Below are 22,429 nucleotides of genomic sequence, written 5' to 3' on the forward strand. Positions count from 1 at the left end.
AGAGAAGACCACATAGGTACCTGCCTCTGATTGTCCTTGGGGACTTCAATGTGCATTTAGGTTTCATAGGGACACAAGAACTTGACCAAAATGGAAAATACTTCATGGACCTAAATTGAAAAATATGACCTATCACTATTAAATGGAGATCCCAGCTGCAAATGGGAGATAATCTGGAGTAGAGGAGATCAGAACAACACTATAGACTTTGCCCTGGTTAACCAAAATATGTATTACATTATATACCTTGGGTTTCGTTTACATTATATACCTTGAATGTATATAATGTAAACAAAGCCAACAAGACAGAAAAGGAGCTCTAACCCAGCTGGATGAAACAATGAGTGAAGCAAAACCAAATAACCTAGAAAATATAAGGAATAAAAAGAAGGTTAAAGCAAGGAAAGCAAGAAGAAAGAGAACTATTACGGGTCACCAAAGAAATAAAGAAAGAAATAAGCCAAAGTAGGATGTATATAATAAATTGAAAAGTCAAGTCACAACCACAGAAGAGAAGAGATTCTATGAAGAAAATTACTATAAACAAAGACAGAAAAGAACACAAATTAATAAAGGAACATATGAAGAATATGAAGAAAATATTAGAAATGAGATAATGGATGACAAAAACAGACCACCTCAGAAAAAGAATGGTCAAGATATACAGCAAAAATGATAAGCAAGAGATTATTTAAGGAAGAATTCTACCCTGCGAAAGAAAGAGCTGGTCAAATTCTGAAAAACAATACACCCAAAAGAAGCAAACAAAATAAGAGATGTGGAATAAGAGCAAAAAAGAACAGTATGAACATGACATGGAAGAAATTATGAAAAGACCAATGACAAGAGACAAGATAAGAAAAGCATATGATAGACCTACCATATGGCTTTAGGAGAAAAAACATGGATGGAGTTTATGAACTAACAAAGACAGAAATTAAAGTCAGTATAACTGCAGAAGAGGTAAAAAATCAACTAGAGAAAAGGAAAACGAATCAAATAAAGTACCGGGGACAGATGAAATGAAACCAGTTCTGTTCAAACTATTCTTACAAAGCACCAAAATTTAAAAAGAATTGGCAGAATGTTTAAACAGCATTCTAAAAGGCAGGAAAATACATAGCAGCTGGTTGAAGTAAAAAACAACACTTACACCCAAGAAACAACACCCCATAGTCAAAGATCTTGGGTCAATTGCTTTAACAAGTGTATCATATAAAGTTTTCATGTGATCCTAAAAACCAAAATAGAAAACTAATTTATAAATATAGAGAAAACAAATGAACTGCAATCAGGCTTTACTGTACAAAGAAGAGGAATTGATAATTTATATATCTTAGAATATTGCATTCAAGAAATGTAGAGAAAAAAGGACCTAATATTTGCGGTATCAATAGACTTCCAAAAAGCATTTGACTCCATTAATAGAAAAAAAGCTCATAGAAGCCTTGATGGCTAATATGCTTTTATTTGCCGATCTGCTGAGGGGGAGGTTAAAAATAGGAAATGATATATAAAAGAATTAAAATTCCAACAACTACTACTAATACCACATCGGCCGGAGTACTTATCATCATTTATTCTAATTATCTCGCAATTAAATAAACTATCTATATTTTTCAATAATTCTCCAATGATTATATCTAACTTTCTCCTTTTCATCAATTAGGTTTGAATCAAAACATCAAATTCAAACGGAAACCATGAACGAGAAGTCCTTAGGAGACGACGCCCAAAACGTAAACAAACCGCCATTACCTGAATCTATTATTTGCCTCAATAATTACCATTAAATTATCCAGTTTATTAGGTAATTACATGAATTTTTAATCATATTCCCACTGATTGCTTACAATTGTCCACCAATTGACTTATTAGGAATGAAAACAACCGAAACTATTTCTAAACCAGAACCACAAGCATAAATAAATACCATCAAATAGAAGGCGTCCAAAATGTCAACACAGCGACATTGGCTGCCGTAGTAACGTAACTTTATTCATAGTACAAACGTCTTTTTATCTTCTATAATAATTGCCGTCTTCATAATCGAGACAATTCTTAATTAATCGTAATAATTGGTAAATTACAAGGATAACCGATAATTCCTGTAATAATGTGAGTAGCAGATGTTTATAGGTAGGTTGTATCATTCATTAACTTCTAGAGTTAGCCTCCGTTAGTACTCGTAGGTTACCCTATCGACATTAGCCTTCTATGGGGTCTTGACCTGAGACTGTCTAAATGAAATGAGTTATTCTAAATGAAATGAGTTATATTTTATGAAGTCTCAATAATTTACTCATAGGCTAATGTTGGGTTTTGGCTAGGGTGTAAGTTTCTGTAGGATCTCATTATACTGTAGGCTACAGGATGCCTGTATCCTGTATACTGGCCTACTTTATCCTAAGACTGTCTGGTTCAATGATACTGTATGATTTCTTAATGATTTCATGGAAAATTAAGTATGGCAATTTAATCTACAACCCTATAGGTTAAACAACCGACTGGACTGGCCAACTCACTGACTACCACGGTTTTGGCCACCCTCCGAAAAAGTACTTAACACGTCCTGACACCGGAGATGGTGCAATCTGGAGTAAGATCAATAAACGTTACATAAAAATTGTTCAAATGAGTGCTGGGAAGGGTGTGAACTGGTGGCTCCGCTGCGCTTATGAACAGCACCTCAGGCGATTGCTGCCATATTGGATTTCAAAACTGCCTTAAAAACATATTTTACGAAGAGCTCACATGCTTATTTTAGTTCATATGGGGCTTTCATATATCACATTATGTTGACGAAACTTCAATCTTTTCAATGGTGTGCTTAAAGTTGTAATTGTATTTTGTTTCACCAATTAAATATCGAGTGAATAAGGCCTTACCAGCGCGATGAAGATGGATCGTCTGCGGTTGTTTACCCTAGCTAGGCTAGGCTATAGCCCCATGTCCTAGGTTATTTTTTCAATTGACCCAAAGGTGAGTAGAGGAGGATTTATGCTACAAAATGACTGGTGCAAATTGTGTCTCACCAGTTTTTGTCGTTTCTTTTTACAGGTATTCTCCTACTTACAATGGGGGTAGGTTCCAAAAACCCCATCGTTTGTTGGAGAAATCATATCTTGAATTGGGGGAAACACCGCAGTGGATCCATCGTCATCGCATGGATCAGCCTTATTCACTCGATATTTAATTGGTGAAACAAGAATACAATTACATCTTTAAGCATACCATTCAAAAGATTGAAGTTTCGTCAGCATAATGTGATATATTAAAGCGCCATATGAATTAAAATAAGCATGTGAGGTCTTCGTTAAATATGTTTTAAAGGCAGTTTTGAAATCCAATATGGCAGCAACCGCCTGAGGTGCCGTTCATAAGCGCAGCGGAGCACCATCTTTCACAGCCTTCCCAGCACTCATTTGAACAATTTTAGCGTATATATGTAATGTTTATTGATCTTACTCAAGATTGCAGTTGTAATCAGCACAATAAAACAACATTTTGTTGCCTATGTTAGTGAAATATGAAACTTCTTATTCCTGGGGTCATGGTTTGAACTAAAATTCATTTTTACCTTGTAATCGGTGGTTTTATCCTCACTACCATCACAACTGAAACTCCACAGTGCTTATTTGATTGTAATTATAAATGTTTTGGTTTTAATTCACTCCAAATTGCACTTGAACTACGTTACGGTTCCTGGCTCCTAAGCACTCACTCCACAAACACAGCTGCAGGCACCACAAGAGTACACGGTTTATGAGGTGCAAAGCTTTATTCCCTTAATTGTTTACTTTACTCATTATTTAGTTTAACTTTACTTTGTTACTTCAAAATGTTTATTTAATTCATGTCTATTATCCCTTTTTGCAACCAAATTAACCACAAAAAATTACATATATTTCTAAAGTAGATACAAGTAGACGGCAAAATGACTCATCGTTGCCAGTGTAGTGGAGCTTCACACATACGCCGATGCAATTACAAACTGTTTCCATGAATTCTAGTTGTCACAGTAATGCAATAATGATAAAATTGCTGTAATATGTATATATACTACAAATAAATACACTAATTTCACTTATTTCCCCAGTTTTGTGTAAGTCTTATACCCAGTTTGGAGGGTAAACACATACCAATTGGCAACACTGATAAACAATAGAAGAGCTTGAAGAATGCCGTAGGTACTGTTCAGAGCAAAACTGTTGATAATTGGGTCAGGAATCTAGTTACTTTTTCAATAACGAATATTTTCAAATTAATAATCATGAATATGTGAAAAATTAATGTAATTCATAACCTTATACTGACGTTTAACTATTTATTTAAATAATTATCTAGTGCACGCTTCTTCTTCTACCAAAAATCGTAGTTCCCTTGGATAAGTCGTGGTTGGAAGCCATTGTTTATGATTTTTGTGATGAAAGTGCCCCAGCGTCTATGGGTACAAGTGGTGTGCGGATTTAGCACACGGAATGGGAAGTTTATTGACACAAGCGACTCCGCAAACATTGAGATGGGGTCAATCTTCTAAATATTCATAGTTGTAAGTAAAAATTTCGAAAGCATCATGGAGGTATGTGTGCACTGCGTAGAGCCAGACTTTTAACCTCTGTTTAATCTTAAAATATGACCTTAATTTCTAACTTTGGAGAAAATACTTTCTTCGAAAGGATAGCAGAGGTCACAAGCTCTTGCCCTCACCACCAACAACTCATGACTGGTGCCCATCTCCTGTGTCAGGACGTGTTAAAGTATTTTTTTGGATGGGGGCTACACACGTGGTGGAAACTGGATCTGCTAGGCCAGTCGGTTGTTCCCCCTAACTGTAGGCTACAGGATACCTGTATCCTGGCCTACTTTATCCTAAGACGGTCTGGTTCAGTGATACTCTATGGTTTCTTAATGATTTCACAGAAGGTTTAAGTATGGCAATTGAATCTCTAACCCTATAGCCTAGGTGTGCTTAAAGTTGTAATTGTATTCTTGTTTCACCAATTAAATATTGAGTGAATAAGGCCTTACCAGCGCGATGACGATGGATTGTCTGCGGTTGTTTACCCTAGCTAGGCTAGGCTATAACCCCATGTCCTAGGTTATTTTTTCAATTGACCCAAAGGTGAGTAGAGGAGGATTTATGCTACAAAATGACTGGTGCAAATTGTGTCTTTCACCAGTTTTTGTCGTTTCTTTTTACAGGTATTCTCCTACTTACAATGGGGGTAGGTTCCAAAAAACCAATCGTTTATTGGAGAAATTGTATCTCGAATGTAGTCTAACCTACACTGGGGTAATCAGTACCATATACACATATATGGAAGATTAGCCCACACTACACAGTATACCTATACATATACGGTATAGTAACTATTAATATCAGCTAATTCTGGAGGGTCATTGCATTCGGACGTATGACAATTCAGTATAGAAAGAAAGTGAACACGGAACGCTAATCAGATGCTAATCAGATTCAGTCCGACATTGTCATAATTGAACTGTGTAAGGCTGCTGATGGGTATGTGTAATTATAAAATACAAACATTACTAATATGCATCTGTTCCATGAATCTTTTTATGAGTTATATACAGGTATTATCCTACTTACAATAGGGTTAGGTTCCGAAAAACCCATCGTAAGATGAAAAAATCGTATCTCGAATATAGCCTAGCCTACACTCAAGTTAATCAGTACCGTATATACATATATGGAAGATTAGCCTACACTATACAGTATACCTATACATATATGATATAGTAATTATTAATATCAGCTAATTTGGGTGGTTCAATGCAGATTGACTTATGATAATTAAGTATAAAAAGAAATTTAATAATAAGAACAAGAATCAGACTGTAGTGTAAAGGGTACTCACCAAGATTTGGTCCGTTGTCGGCATACGTGAACGGTGTCAGGCTGTTCATGGCTACATATAACTAAAAATCGGAAGAGGAGGAGGATGATAAAGCAGCAGGATCATCAATTCGCTCCTCTTCAGATAGAATTTCTTCTTCTGTTAGTTCAGGTGTTTCAAGGAAATAACTGTTCCGAGACGTACAGGATTGAGTCTCAAGTGTGGGGGGTAGGGCGGGGAAGGTGAAGGCACTGGAGTCATTCTCTTGAAGAAATAATCCATTGTAGGTTGCACAGTGCATTTTTTTCGCTCTTCATAAATTAATCGATAACATGCAACATTGTCTTGATGAACCCACTGAACTTTGGCAAACCGTTCCTCGTCCCCATCCATTTCACTTTAAAGTTTCAGTCCTTGTTCAAATAAAGCAAATAAAGCCAGTTTTTTTGTCGTAAACGTTCGCTCTGGCTCTTCTTTTATTTCTTCTTCCTCTTCTGCTTTTTTTTTCTCTTCTGCAAGTGCAATTAAATCCTCTGCCGTTTGCTCTACATCTTGCACATCTATAAGTTCTTGGATATCTTCCTCATCAATTTCTGAAACTAAACTTTTCCCAAATATCAAGATCTTTTTATTGATTTCCACTTCTTCATTCTGATTGGAACCTTTAAATGAGTTCACAAACACTTTTAGCAGATTTTTCCAGACCCCATTCATACACTCTTTATCTCCTTCCATGCCCTTCCAATGTTCATAATGGAGTTCAGAACACTAAATTCTTTCCAGAAGTTCTGAGATCTTTCTCCTCATTATCCGTCGCCTGAACAGCCTGCGCAAACGTGTTCCGAAGATAATACGCCTTGAACATAGCCACAGCACCCTGATCCATGGGTTGTATGAGAGAAGTTGTGTTTGGTGGCAGAAACACAACTTTGTTCATGAAACTTACCTGTCAGATATATATATATAGCTGTATTCTTCCGAGTCCGACAGAATTTAAAAAAACTTACGACACACGTAGTGGGAGTCAGGTGGTTAGTACCCATTCCCGCCGCTGGGAGGCGGGTATCAGGAACCATTCCCATTTTCTATTCAGATTTTTTCTGTCGCCGGTGCTGTAAACATCTGTTTTCAGCACCTCCGTCTTGAATTTTGGAAACTTTTGGCTGCTTAAGTATCCCGATTGATTTTTTTGGTATATTGACTTTGGATCGGTAGCTAGGCACACGTTACTTGTGGACTTAATTGGATTTTGGCTTGATTTCCCTTGAAACTAAGATGTCTGGGTCTAGTTTGGCTAGCGCCAGGTTTTGTAGTAAGGATGAATGTAGGGTGAGGCTACCGAAAGCATCGGTAGACCCACATACAGTATGTAAGAGTTGTAGAGGGCATGTGTGTTTGTATGATGATCGCTGCAAGGAGTGTGAATGTCTTTCTGATTCAGCGTGGAAGTCGTATGAGTCCTATCTTTGCAAGTTGGAGCGGGATAGGGTGAGGAGGTCTTCCTCCAGGAGCGTTTCAGAGAGTAAACGTCAGGAAATTTCTCCTACTAACCCTCCTTTAGCTTTTGCTTCTCCTAACCCTGTAGTGCCGCCTTCGGACCCTGAAACAGTGTCTGTGGAGGGTAATGCCCTTGCTTTGATTTTAGAGTCGATACGCAATCTGGAATTGAAAGTGCTACCCTTAGAAGGCAAAAGTGAAAGTGCTAAGTGCAGTGACAGTGCCCCTTGTGTTGTGGAGGGTGTGTCAGATCGGCCCCATTTCGCCTCTAGGCCTGGACCTCTGCCGGACTCCCAGGTTTCAGGGGGAGGGCATGTCGAAAGCCGAAGGAGGGTTACGGGGAACCCCCACCGATCTGACGTGCCTTCGGCAGTTTCTGTTGACGCTACCCAGGCTGCCAAGGAGCGTGCGCGTGCACGCCTCCTCAAGGAGTGCTTCTCGTCATCCGAGGCTTCCTCCCCGCGCAAGGGGTGGAGCTCTCAGTCGGATTCACACCCGTTGAAAAGGAGCATTTGTGAACGGGACGCTTTACGTCCTGTGCTGCCTGCTGATCTGCGGTCTTCGCCAGATAGTGCCTTCGCGGCCTTCCCGCCGCAGAAGAGGAGTAGGACGTCATCAGAGGATGACTCCTTCGAGCGCCCCAGTCGCTCCAGAGTTCGCTCAGTGGCGGTTCCTGTGAGAAGGAAGAAGGCGTCCCCTCGCCCCTTGTCTTCTCACAGGATCAGCCCCTCTCCTGAGAGGGAGTCTTCTCCTACTGAGTAGATTCTTCGCTCTTTGCAGCAACAACTTGCTTGTGTGATTTCCAAGAGAGAGACGGAACCACGTCGTTGGAGGAAGGATGACAGGCTGCCCGTCAAGAGATCCAGACAGTCTCCCTCTCCGTCTCCTCGCTCGTCTATTTCACCTGTATCGTTGCCTTCTAGAGTTCGTGCGGCTCCCCAGCGGCTTTCTAGAGGGTATGAAGATGTTGTTTCTCGCTCTTCGCTGAAGGCAGTTGCTCCTGCTCGTAAGCTTGGCACCTGTCGGGAGCGTGACGCTTTTTTGGACGCTTCTGTTGAAGCTCAGCTTCATCTGGACGTTCGGCCGGACGCCAGGCAAGCGCCAGTGGACACCAGGCGTGCTCCAGTGGATGCCAGACGTGCGCCAGTGGACGCCAGGGGCTCGCCAGTTGACACCAGGCGCGCGCGAGTGGATGCCAAACGTGCGCCAGTGGAAGCCAAGAGTACGCCAATGGACGTCAGGCGCGCACCAGTTGACGCTCGGGTGGATGCGGATGTGGACGCTCGTCGACGCCCGCGCTTTCTTGATGACACTCTTCAAGATTCTTCACGCCTTCAAGAGGTGCACCGTGTTCCTTCTTCACCTTTACCAGCTCATGTATCGGAGTCTTTGGAATAAACTCATGAGTCTGCTTTACCTCCGTCTTCACAACAGCGTTCCAGTTTAAGACTTGGACCTGAAGGTCTTGTACTTTCACTAGTTCCTCCTACTTTGCCTGTGTCAGAAGGGGAGGTGAGTGGGGCTTCACAAGAAGCTGATGATGAGCAACCACTTGCTCCCGTCTCTTCAGACTACCAGGTCTTGACCCGCCTTCTTCAGTCTGCATTCGGAGACACTTTTCAACCTGCAGCTCCTCGCTCCCCCCTCTCAACTTTCGTCTTCGAAAGTCAACAAGGCTTCGGGTTTTGTAAGAATGAAGAAGTCCCTTTCGACGAAGAGGGCTTTTCGCAAAGTCCACGACTGGATGGAGCGAAGGAAGGCTCAAGGCAAGACCTCTTTTGCTCTTCCGCCGTCTAGGCTTAGCGGAAAAGCAGGGATGTGGTATGAGACAGGGGAGGACGTCGGTCTCAGACTTCCCTCTTCTGCACAAGGAGACTTTGCAAGTCTAGTGGACGCCTTGAGGAGGTCCCTCCTTTCTTCCTCCAAAGTGACATGGTCTACGACGGAGATGGATTATCACCTTAAAGGCCTCTTTCGTACGTTAGAGGTCTTTAACTTCTTGGATTGGTGTCTTGGAGTTCTAGATACCCAGTCTCGGAGTCCCGACTTGATTAGCCTGGGGGAGCTGTCCAACGTCATGTCGTGTATGGACAAGGCCGTCAGGGATGGTTCGGAGGAGCTGGCTGCGCATTTTTGCACAGGACTCTTGAAGAAGAGATCCCTGTTTTGCAACTTCACTGCGAAATCAGTTTCTCCCTCGCAGAAGGCAGAGTTGCTGTTTGCTCCTCTTTCGGATCATCTCTTCCCCCAGGCTATGGTTAAGGACCTTGCAACTAGTCTGCAAGAAAAAGCAACACAGGATCTCCTTGCCCAATCGTCTCGAAGAACTGCAGGCCCTTCCACTTCTTTAGGAGTTCCGAATTCAAAGAAATCGAAGCCCTTTTGAGGTGGATCTTCCTCGAGATCGGCTCCTCGAGGAAGAGGCACTTCCAGAGGCAGAGCCCCTGCTCTTCCAAAGGGCAAGAAGTGAAAAAGAAGTCCTTCAGTCACCGTTAGGAGCCAGACTTCGGCTATTTGCGGAAGCCTGGAGAGAGAGAGGTGCAGACACATGGTCGCTGGACATCTTGGTAAAGGGTTACCGTATCCCTTTCATGAAATCACCCCCGCTGTCTACGACACCCAGGGATATGTTGCCCTCGTACCGGGGGGAAAAACAACAAGTTCTTTTCGATCTGCTCGATCAGATGATCGAAAAAGAAGCGGTAGAACAGGTCTTCGACCTGGAATCCCCGGGATTTTACAATCGACTGTTCCTGGTGCTGAAGCAGTCGGGAGGATGGCGACCGGTCCTAGATGTGAGCAACCTAAACCTCTTTGTCATCAAGCAGAGGTTCAAGATGGAGATGCCTCAGTCAGTGCTTGGGGCTTTAAGACTTGGGGATTGGATGGTGTCACTAGATCTCCAGGACGCATATTTTCACGTCCCCATCCATCCCCAGTCAAGAAAGTACCTGCGGTTTGTCCTGAGGGGGAAGGTTTTTCAATTCAGGGCACTCTGTTTCGGACTGAGCACGGCACCGATGGTCTTCACCTTTTTGATGAAGAACATTGCGAGATGGCTTCATCTATCGAAAGTCAGGATCTCTCTCTACCTAGACGACTGGCTCATTCGTGCCTCCTCGAAAGCCCGGTGTCTGGAGGACCTTCACACGACTTTGAGGTTAATGAAGTCCCTGGGACTTCTGGTGAACTTCGAAAAGTGACATCTGACCCCTTCACAGTCCATCGTCTATCTGGGGATTCAGATGGATTCAGTGGCTTTTCGGGCTTTTCCGTCCCAGGGACGACAGCAACAATGCCTAAGCAAAGTGTCAGCCTTTCTGGGGAAAGAATCATGCTCGGTGAGGGAATGGATGAGTCTGCTGGGGACCATTTCCTCGCTGGAGAAGTTTGTTTCCCTAGGGAGGTTGCACCTCAGACCTCTTCAATTCTTCCTTTCGGACAACTGGAAGCACAAGGACGACCTGGAGGTGATCTTGAAGATCTCAGAAGAGGTGAGAGAACACCCAAGATGGTGGTTCGATCCGTTGAAGCTTGCAGAGGGAGTTTCCCTCAAGCATCAGAGCCCCGACCTAGTGTTGTTCTCCAACGCGTCTACCACGGGGTGGGGAGCGACACTAGGGGGGAAGGAAGTGTCAGGCACCTGGAGAGGGGAACAGGTGCCTGGCAGCAGTTCATCTTGCGCTCCAGTTTTTTCAAGACGAAGTCTCTCACAGGATTGTGCAGATCAACTTGGACAACACCACAGCTCTGGCATACCTCAAGAAACAGGGAGGAACCCACTCGCGGTCCCTGTTCTTCCTTGCAAAGGAGATCTTTTTGTGGGCGAGGGCACACGACGTTACTATCCTGACGAGGTTCGTATCAGGAGTAGAAAACGTCCATGCAGACCTCCTCAGTCGGCAAGGTCAACTGCTGCCGACAGAATGGACCCTTCATCAGGACGTATGCCAGAAGCTGTGGAAGTTGTGGGGACGTCCTCTCGTGGACATCTTCACAACTTCGAGAACAAAGAGACTTCCACTGTACTGCTCACCGGTTCTAGATCCAGGAGCAGTGGCAATAGACGCCCTTCTCTGGGACTGGACGGGACTAGACCTGTACGCCTTTCCCCCGTTCAAGATCCTAGGGGAAGTGCTGAGGAAATTCGCAGCGTCAGAGGGAACAAGGATGACATTAATCGTCCCCTTCTGGCGCGGACCGACTGGTTCACAGAGGTCATGTCCTTCGTGGTAGACTTTCCAAGGACTCTGCCGCCAAGGACAGATCTACTCAAACAGCCCCACTTCGAGAGGTACCACAAAAACCTCCCCGCTCTGAGTCTGACTGCGTTCAGACTATCCAGAAGTTGGCCAGAGCGAGGGGTTTTTCAAGACCTGTGGCAAGAGTGATCGCCACAGCAAGGAGAGCTTCCTCTCTTGCAGTGTACCAATCCAAGTGGGCTGTTTTCGGGGTTGGTGCAGAAAGAAGGGCATTTCCTCCACCTCAACCTCTGTGAGCCAGATAGTGGACTTCCTCCTTTACTTGAGGAAGGAAGTGAAACTGGCGGTGCCGACAATAAAGGGCTACAGAAGTGTGCTGTCGGTAGTCTTTCGTCATAGAGGGCTGGATTTGGCCAATAACAGAGACCTTCACGATCTCCTAAGGTCTTTTGAGACTACGAAGGTACCTCAACCGAAAGTACCATCTTGGAACTTAGACGTAGTTCTTAAGTTCCTTATGTCCAGCCATTTCGAACTGCTTCACACGGCTTCGCTTAGAAACCTGACTAGAAAAACGGTTTTCCTAACTGCTCTGGCGACAGCGAAGAGGGTTAGCGAGATCCAGGCTATAAGCAAGCATATTGGGTTTAAGAACCACAATGCCGTTAGTTCTTTGAGCCCGACGTTCTTGGCAAAGAACGAAAACCCTTCCAACCCTTGGCCTAAGACATTCGAGATTAAGGGTTTGACAGAAATCGTGGGTCGAGAACCAGAGAGAGTCCTGTGCCCTGTCAGGGCTCTCAAATTCTACTTAGAAAAGACGAAGGACTGTAGAGGACCTTCTGGTAACTTGTGGTGCTCTGTCAAGAAGCCAGATCTTCCTATGTCTAAGAATGCTCTAGCGTTCTTCTTGAGAGACACCATTAAAGAAGCTCATTCCTCGTGCAGTGACAGTGATATGAGGCTTTTAAAAGTGAACGCCCACAAAGTGAGGGCTATTTCTACCTCGGTAGCCTTTCACAAAAATATGGCACTCAGTGACATTTTGAGTGCCACCTTTTGGCGGAGCAACTCGGTGTTCGCTTCACACTACCTGCGGGAGGTGAAAGCAATGTATGAACATTGCTATTCGCTTGGACCATACGTTGCCGCAGACACTGTTTTGGGCGCAGGAGGTAGCACTCATTCTATCCCTTATTCAGATTTTATTCCCACTGTCTCCTGAGGGGAGGTGGGTGGGTACTTTGAATATATATCTCGCCATGGTAAGTATGAACAAACTTTATTGTAATCATTACAATATCATTTTGTTCATGAAACTTACCTGTCAGATATATATATAGCTGAATCTCACCTTTGGAGGTGGGAAGAGACAGAATAGAATTTTTAGGAAACATATGCATGCAGATGATTGATATCTTGGTTCCTTACCTATTAGACTAGCTGACTTCGTGATTACTGTCACACAGTCTGCTTCTGCTTTACTAGAGTTGCCAGCAACCTCTATATATAGATTAGCATATATATATATATAATATATATATATTATATATATATATATCCTGCCAGGTAAGTATGAACAAACTTTATTGTATCATTACAATATAATTTTTACATTCTTGTTAATATCTCTGATGTGCTGAGGGTGGCCAGGAGCATTGTTGAGAATAGGAAGAATTTTGAAGGGGATGTTATTTTTCATACAATAATCTTTCACTTCTGGAATGAAGCAATGAACGAACCAGTCTTTAAACAGCATTGCAGTCATCCACACTTTTTTATTATGAGGGTAATGCACAGGAAGTGTATGCTTGTCGATGCTTTTTAAAGGGCTCAAGTTTATACCCAGCAACATTTCCCCCAAGCAAAAGAGTCAATAGGTCCTTGTATGCCTTAAACCCAGGCATCATTGTTGCTTCTTTGTGGATGTAGGACCGTTGTGGCATATGCTTCCAATAAAGTTCTGTTTTGTCAACATTAAAGATTTGCTCTGGCAAGTACCCTTCATTAACGACGATCTCGTGTAAAGCATCCTTAAACTTAGCTGCTCCGTCGGTACCAGCGCTTGCTGCTTCACCTCTAATTTTCACACTGTGAAAATTATGGTGGTTCTTGAAACGACGAAACCATCCAGCACTTGCTGCAAAACTTTATTGTGGTTATCATCATATTTTTTCTTTAGTTCTTCAAAAAGCATGCAAGCCTTTGTCTGAATGGTCAAGAGGGTGAGTGGCATACGCTTTTGTATTTGGTCCTCCATCCACGTGACCAGTAACTACTCCATTTCTTCCAAAGGCCCTATCCTCTTCTTTAATAGAACCTTTGAATAAACAGAAGCAGATGCCTTTACAGCATTCATTACACGTTTCTTGTCCTTAAGGATGGTGGATACCGTCGATTGGGATAAACGTTCGTCACGTGCGATAACCATGACTGCCTTTCCACCTTCACACTAGTTAATTATCTTCAATTTCTGCTCCAAAGTGATGGATTGCGTCTTTTTTGCACTACCAGCAGGAGACCTATTTGTTTGTTGGGCAGACAGTTTTTTTTTTTTTAGTTTACTTAAAAAACGCACAAAAATCACAAACGAACACTGACCTAATCTTCCTTGGTTCAGAGCGAGAGCAAGGGAGGTTGTTGGCTGCTGCCGTACCTAAGCCAGCCTCTCGCTCTCGGGCCAACATATCGTACAGCATAGTACGCTGCTGCCGGTGGTCATTGTGCACGTAATTTAAAAATACATATTTTCAACATTTTTTTTTTTCAGTATTAATTGCTAACCCCATTGTAACTTCGGATTATCGTCAGATGAATTATTATAACTTGAACACTACCTGTATTACTCTACTGTATCCAATAATATTGTATTGTAAAATACTAAGATAGTGGTTATTGTTTTGGTTTGGAAATCAGCTGATGGTGAATATGAGTTTATTTTGTCATACTTAACACTATTCTGAGCGAATTTTCTTGCCTCTAGTTAGCATAAATGAATATCTAGATACTTTACTTATATGGGACAAGGTAATTTTTCGTTATATAAGGTGTTTTTAAGTCAAACTGTGTCTTAAATACGTCTCATTGTGAACTAAATTATTTTCTTCATAATAGATTGTGTTGGGGGCATGTTTATTGTGTAAAAGAAATTGATTCCGTTTGCTATTTTCACTTGAATTCATTGTGATACGAGCTTTACGTTCGTTATCTGTTATCGGCGTGAAAACAACATTAAAGTGTGTTTTTTCATGGCAGATACTTTTGATTAATATAGTTTTCTATCGATTTTATCTACATTTGTGTTTGATATCATATCAAAGTTTATGGTAGTTTTATCCTTGTTGGCGATACATAATAGTCATTAGCAACTTGAACATCGTTTTCTCAGCTTCAGCTACAGCTTGCAGTTTAAATTTAATAGTATACTATTACCTTGCTGATCTTGTATCCATAACAAATCAAGTTATTACATAGAAATATATCAGTCCTATTCTACATTACATCTCTTATAACATAACTACAGTGATTGTTTACTATTGTACAGCAATTGAAATACAAGAAAAATGGATGTTGTTATCCGATTTGTTTGTACTTAGCAATAAAGTAGTTTTTTTGTTCAGTTGTTCATGGCTATAAACATTTACGCAACAAGTATAGCATTTAAACTACTTTTATCATTCCCTTTTACTTTTTGGAACCTATTTAACTATAAGGGCTAAAGATATGGAGGTAAAGAAGTTAAGCTAATGTAGTTTGCTCTCTCTCGCTGACTGATTGTATGCTGCTGTCTTCACCCGCTGCGAGCGAAGCTTAAAAATATTTTTCAAAATACTGTTGTATCAGTATTAATTGCTAACCCCATCATAAAGTTGGATTATCAAAAGGCGAATTATCGCATCTTGAACTACCTGTAAATGCTAGTTCTCCAATTGTTCCTACATGATATAGAAACCCTCGGTCCTTTACATTAGTAATTACTTTCAGCGTAGGCTAGACTACGGTCATTAAACTCTTGAACAAGGTGGTTAGGTGGTATCTACCATATGCCTGAATGTAAACACTCCACTTTGCTTTCAACCATCTTCCAGTGAAGACATATGTTTGTGAGCTCTTGATGAGTAGCCGTTAATCACAATTTGTTCCAATCACAATTTGTTCCTACATGATATACAAACCCTTAGTCCTTTACATTAGGAATTGCTTCCAGCATAGGCTGGAATACGTCCGTTACGGGGGCCGGCCGGCTAATGCCATTTTTTAAGGACAGGACTTTGATATTCATACCACTTGATAAGGTGACTTGTGACATCTCCAAACCACATATGATTTTCGCCTCTGACCTTTGGTTTTGTGACGCAAGGGTGATTTATCCAAAAAATAACCATTTTTCAAATTGTAACTCCTCCCTTGATACTTAATATTAAGACCTGGGATTACTCCCATATATAGATCTGATGTAGACCTCCAATCAAATGAGGAGTTTTTTTTCTAAAAGTCATCTTTTTGCTAGATATGAATTTTTCATTATTGTAATTAAATAAACCTTATAAATCATGGAAAAAAAATTATAAAAAAAAGACGAAACAAAAATGAGAAAAAAAGGCTTGATTTGATTGTTCAATAATGTCTTTCTGAGTTATATACCAAATTTCAGTGCTATAGCTTTAAAACTAAGTGAGAAGATAGATTTTGAAGGTCAATAAGTATAGTTTAGAGATACGGACATTCAAAGTTCTCCTTTGTATTTTTATAAAGACAATGTAAATAAATAATGATTATTATGAATGCATATTTCTGTTTTGGGTATTAATAAACCAAAACTATGTTATTTCTCATAATTTAAACATAAATGATGATCCCTTTGCTCATATATCATAGCCTGGGGCACTGCATCAGGTAAGATGGGGCACTCCTTCCTACGCAACTCTCTCTCTCTCTCTTTCACTAAGTCGGCTTATTACAGCGAATTTTCTTCTTCTGTATGTTAGCGAGATGTTTTCCTCTTTGGCATGATGAAATTCTTGCCGAAACAAAGATAAAAAATATAAAAGCAAGAGAATCTCAGAGGTAAAACTCGAACGTGTACTCTCTTTTTTCAAAGACAGTGTTAATAAATCATGATTATTATGAATTTTATATTCCTTTTTGGGTATTAATAAACCAAAAATATGTTATTTATCATAAATAAAGATCCCTTTACTCAACGACCGTAGCCTGGGGTACTGCACGACATGTGCGTCAGGGAAGATGGGGGCGTTCCTAACTACGAACCCTTCCCTCTGTCTCTCTTCACTAACTACACTAATATCGCGTATATTATGATATTCTGTAATCATATTAGAGCTAATTTTCTTTGTCTGTATGTTAGCGAGATGTTTTGCTAGTCTTTTCCTCATTGGCATGATGAAATTCTTGCTGAAACAAGAAAGTGAATGTCAGAGGTGAAAACCGGACATATACACTACAAGAGGTTTCTCCTCACACTGGAAGCCGTAAACTGAACAAGTTCCCTCCTGCCATTGCTCACAATATTTTTGACAATATTTTTGACAATAATTATTGTCAATATTTTTGACAATAATTATTTTTGACAATAATTATTGTCAATATTTTTGGCAATAATTATAAAAATTACGATAACAGAAGAAATATTGCATTTTCTTGTACGGATCAATGTTTTTGGCTTATTGAGTTACGTTTACTAATTACCCTGTAACTACGAAAGTAAGAGGAATTTTGACGAAATATTTCGTATACATATTCTCAATTGCCAGACGAAGCTCCATGAATTTTTTCATGACTGCATTTTTCGCCCTATACCCCCATATATAAGGGTTCCGGCCGGCCCCCTTAAATTCTTGGACAAGGTGGTTGTTCCTACACTTGATACAAACCCTCGGTCCTTTATATAAGGAAGAATTACTTTCAGTGTAGGCTGGAATTCGGTTGTAAGAGAATAGCAACAAGGTAGTTAGGCAGTAACTGCTTGTCTGATAGTCTGGAGTTCCACCCGACTGGACATAAACATTCCACTTTACTTTCAACCACTGTTGTGTGCAGACATGCTTTCTGCTCATCCTGTCATTCGAGATTCTTGTTAGAACTTTCTGTTTTTGTGTTGTATGATTGTGATTTTTTGTTTGGTTTTTATTTTATTTTTTTTATTATGCAAACCCAAAACTCTGATAAGACTTCTTGCCCCCCATTTTCGCAATGCGTTTGCCCTGGAATGGGGGCCAGAAAGTGCAGTGGTTTCCGCTCCAAGATAGAGGTGGATCCTCACGTCCTCTGCGTGAAGTGCTGAGGGCATGAATGCTCAATTATTAATCCTTGTAAATCTTCCAAGGCTTGGTCGGAGGGTTACATGCTCCCGACGACTCCGTTGGTGACCGATCCTTCGTCTTCTTTTCTCCCTCCGCATAAGCTTCCTCATCTCGCTGTTTCCCCTTTGTGGGAAATGTCTCCTTCCGCTTCTTCGCTTGATTTGTCAAGTGTAGAAGAGGGATGGAGGCACAGCGACTTGGAGTTGTATTCGAGAGCTTCTTCTGTTCACTCCAGAGGGGATATTTCTCCTTCGGGGCGAGTAGGAACTCTTCCCACTAACCCAACTTTTGCTCCCTCAGGTGTGTCTGTCTCCGCAGTTGGAGATTTACAGTAGGCTTGGGCAAAGTTGGGTTTTATACATGCAACTTGCCCGGCAGATATATACTTAGCTAATGTCTCTGACGTCCGACAGAATTCAAAACTCGCGGCACACGCTACAGGTAGGTCAGGTGATCAACCCCCTACCGCCGCTGGGTGGCGGTAATATGAACCATTCCCGTTTTCTGACAGATTTTCTCTGTCGCCGGTGCTAGTAACAACTTTGTTGGTAGCTCCTGCATGGAATTTCTTGCTTGCTTCGCTGAAGATATTTGGGAAGTATTTGATCTTTGGCTATTGGCATACGCTGTTTTTGGTTTGATTTGGAATTGATTGTAACTTGTTTAGGATGTCTGATGTAACACCTGGAACTCTGTTTAGAGTGTGTATAACCCTCTTATGCCGAAGCCCTAAAAATCAAAACCTCTCCTGTATGCCGGCGCCGGTTTGGAGTGAGCGCGGAAGCGGAAAAAATAATATTTTCAAAAAATCACAGCGCGCTTAGTTTTAAAGATTAAGAGTTCATTTTTGGCTCATTTTTTTTCATTACCTGAGTTTAGTATGCAATCATCAGAAATGAAAAATAATATCATTATCATATGTAAATAATGCGAGAATATGGTAGCAAAAAAAAAAAATTCATAGATATTGTATTCAAATCACGCTGTGCAAAAAAACGGTCAAAGCTAACGAGTTACTTTTTTTTCGTTGTATTGTACACTAAATTGCAATCATTTTGATATATAATACATAGTAAAACAATAAAAGCAACACCGGAAAAATATTATCACAAAATGATGTATGAATTCGTAACGCGCGGACGTAAAAAAATTTATTTTCAAAAATTCACCGTAATTCTAAATATTGTTCTAGAGACTTCCAATTTGTTTCAAAATTAAGACAAATGATTTAATATTACGATACTGTAAGAGTTTTAGATTAGAATTGCAGATTTCGACCATTTCGGACGAGTTAAATTTGACCGAATGTCGAAATTTTTATATATATATTTTTTTATATGCACATATTTTGGAGATGGAAAAAGCTACAACCTTCACTTATTTTTTATTGTATTCTTCATGAATTTGCGCACATTTTGATATATGAAACTCTATAAAACGGCTAATATGAAAAGGAGCAAATATTAGGATAATGCGATGTACGTATTTCGGAGACTTGCGGCCGCGAATCGGTGCGCGGAGTGAAGGTAAATATATTTTTTCAAAAAATTCACCATAAATCACAATATTGTTCTAGAGACTTCAAATTTGTTTCAAAATGAAGAAAATGACGGAATATTACTCGGCCGTAAGAGTTTTAGCTTACAATTGCGTTTTTCAACTATTTCGGTACAGTCAAATTTGACCGAACGTGATTTTTTTTTCTATTTATCGTGATTTATATGCAAATATTTCGAAAAAAGAGAAAAAGCTACAACCTTCAATCATTTTTAGTTGTATTCTACATGAAATTGCGCACATTTTTAATATATAAAGACTTTATGTAACAGCTAATTTTAAATGGTGCAAACATTTCGACAATCGCACAAAAAAAATTCTGATTTTTTCGGAAGAGTTACACGCGGACGTGAGGAAAATTTTTTTTTTTTTTTTTTTCATAAATTCACTATAAATCGAAATATTGTGCTAGAGACTTCCAAGTCGTTGCAAAATGAAGGCAAATGATTGAATATTACTAGAATATAAGAGTTTTAGCTTACAATTGCATTTTTCGACCATTTCGGTAGTCAAAGTTGACCGAAAGTTGAAATTTTTGCACTTAACGTTATTTATATGAAAATATTTCGAAACTGATAAAAGCTACAACCATGGGTTGTTTTTTTGTTGCATTGTGCATGAAATTGCGCACATTTCCATATATAAAACTTTATGTAACGGCAAATTTAAAAGGGTGCAAACATTAGGACAATCGCACGAAAAAATTTATCGGAAGAGTTATCGCACGAACGTAAGGAAAAAGTTTTTTCATAAATTCACCATAAATCGAAATATTGAGCTAGAGAGGCCCAATTGTATGCAACATGAAGGCAAATGATTGAATATTACTATAATATAAGAATTTTAGCTTACAATTGCGTTTCTCGACCATTTCGGTAAAGTCAAATTTGACCGAAGGTTGAAATTTTTGCACTTATCGTTATTTATATGAAAATATTTCAAAACTGATAAAAGCTACAATCATGAGTATTTTTTTGTTGTATTTTACATGAAATTGCGCAAATTTTCATATATAATACTTCATGTAAAGGATAATTTAAAATGGTGCAAAAACTATGTCAAAGTGACAAAATAATTTTTGAGATGTGTCACTGATACTTTTTAGTGCGATAAGAAAGAAATTCGCGCTTGCGCACCTGCGTAGCGATTGTAAACAAAACAACACCTTGATCCGTGAACTCCCAGCATCCCCCAAGGCGCGTGATACAAAAGTTTTTGGCTGGTAGGCCTATAAGTATTTTTCCGCGAATTTCTAAAAAAACTTTTTTGAGCCGACGTATGATACGTCCAATCGGCATACGGGAGACATTTTGACTCGACGTTTAATACCTCCAATCGACGTAAGAGGGATATAGGAGGTCGGAGTCTAGTAGGCGCCTTTCTCCAAGAAGACCCCCTTCTCCTCCCAGAGTTTACGAAGGCGATTCGTGTTATGCTTCTTCTCAACATGAAAGATTATCTTCCCCTCCCAGAAGTTATGATTCGAGGAAGAGTCACGACGTTTCTAGACGCCAAAAGATAGGCTCTAGATCCTCTCATTTTAGAGGCGAACGCTCTCCTAGGAGTAGAATCTCCTCGTCAAGCAGGAGAAAGGAGCGAGAGAGGTTACGCTCTTCCCATAGAGAGAGAGATGAGAAGTCCTCTCCCTCCAGGAGTTATGATGGCTCTCCTAAAAGGCGCCAGCATACGGTAAGACGCCAGGATGATGGAAGTCCCTTACCTTCTTCAAGACCTGGGGCTCCGGATAGGCTCTCCTCAAGGGAGTCAAGCGTCTCTCCTTACAGGTGCCAAGAACTTGGAAAGAGTTTGACTAGGGATTCGCACCCTAAGCCTGGAAGAGGCTCAAGAGTAGGCGCATACTCCTCTCCTACCAGGCACCAAGAGCCTGAAAGGAGCCTGATCTTGGATTCGCGCCCTGCTCCTGGAAGACGAGCAAGAGTAGGCGCAAGCACCTCTCCTTACAGGCAAGAGTAGGAGACCGTTCAAGAGAGGACGATCTTCTCGAAGGCCATTCTCGAAACTGCAATGAGACAGGAGTCCTCCAGACTCCAGTAGGAGCCAGACTCTTGAAGTTTGTAAAAGTCTGGGCTCAGAGACGGGCGGACAACTGGTCCCTCTCGATCCTCGAGAGAGGATATCTTATCCCCTTCAGGGAAAAACCTCCCTTAACCACTACGCCAAGGGAGTTGGTGGCGAGATACAGGGATCTTTTAAAAAACCAAGCCCTCCTGCATCTGGTGCAACAGATGTTCGAAAAGGAGGCGATAGAAAAGGTTCAAGACCTTCAGTCCCCAGGCTTTTACAATCGCCTCTTCCTGGTACCGAAAGCCTCAGGGGAGTGGCGACCAGTACTAGACATAAGCGCCCTAAATCACTTTGTGATCAAAACAAAGTTTACAATGGAGACGACTTCATCTGTTCTCGCAGCGCTAAGGCAGGGGGATTGGATGGTGTCCCTGGACCTTCAAGATGCCTACTTTCATGTACCCATTCATCTCTCGTCCAGAAAGTACCTAAGGTTTATGGTACAGGGCCAAGTGTATCAGTTTTGCGCCCTTTGTTTCGGTCTTGCCACAGCTCCCCAAGTTTTCACGGGGCTGATGAAAAATGTAGCTCATTGGCTACATTTGAAAGGAATAAGGATATCTCTGTATCTCGACGATTGGCTGATTCGTTCTCAATCCAGGAATCGATGTCTGGAGGACCTAAAGTCGACTTTGGATCTAGCTCAGTCCTTGGGACTGTTAATAAACCCCGGGAAATCCCAGATGGATCCCCAGCAAAGCATTGTTTATCTGGGGATTCTGATGGATTCTCGGGGTTTTCAAGTATATCCATCCATGGAAAGACAGGATTGAGGTATACAAAAAGTGAAAACCTTCCTAGAGAAAGAACAATGTTCCGCGAGGGAATGGATGAGTCTTCTGGGGACCCTTTCCTCGTTGGAACAGTTCGTTTCTCTAGGGAGGCTTCACATAAGACCCCTTCAATT

General features: G+C 41.0%; 1 protein-coding gene across 4 annotated transcripts in view; it reads left to right on the plus strand.

Annotated features, from left to right (window-relative positions):
- The first annotated feature begins 1,945 nt into the window (after positions 1-1,945).
- The window catches only part of LOC135204713 (gastrula zinc finger protein XlCGF8.2DB-like), an 87,038-nt gene continuing 66,554 nt past the window's right edge, over positions 1,946-22,429 (plus strand). For 2 of the 4 annotated variants that reach the window (XM_064234867.1, XM_064234865.1), the window contains exon 1: positions 1,946-2,139. The gene's annotated coding sequence lies outside the window, so the exon portion shown is untranslated. The remainder of the gene's footprint in view (positions 2,140-22,429) is intronic. The other 2 variants (XM_064234868.1, XM_064234866.1) reach the window with 1 other exon arrangement.

Source organism: Macrobrachium nipponense, chromosome 47 (assembly GCF_015104395.2).
Source record: "Macrobrachium nipponense isolate FS-2020 chromosome 47, ASM1510439v2, whole genome shotgun sequence".
Lineage (NCBI taxonomy): Eukaryota > Metazoa > Arthropoda > Malacostraca > Decapoda > Palaemonidae > Macrobrachium > Macrobrachium nipponense.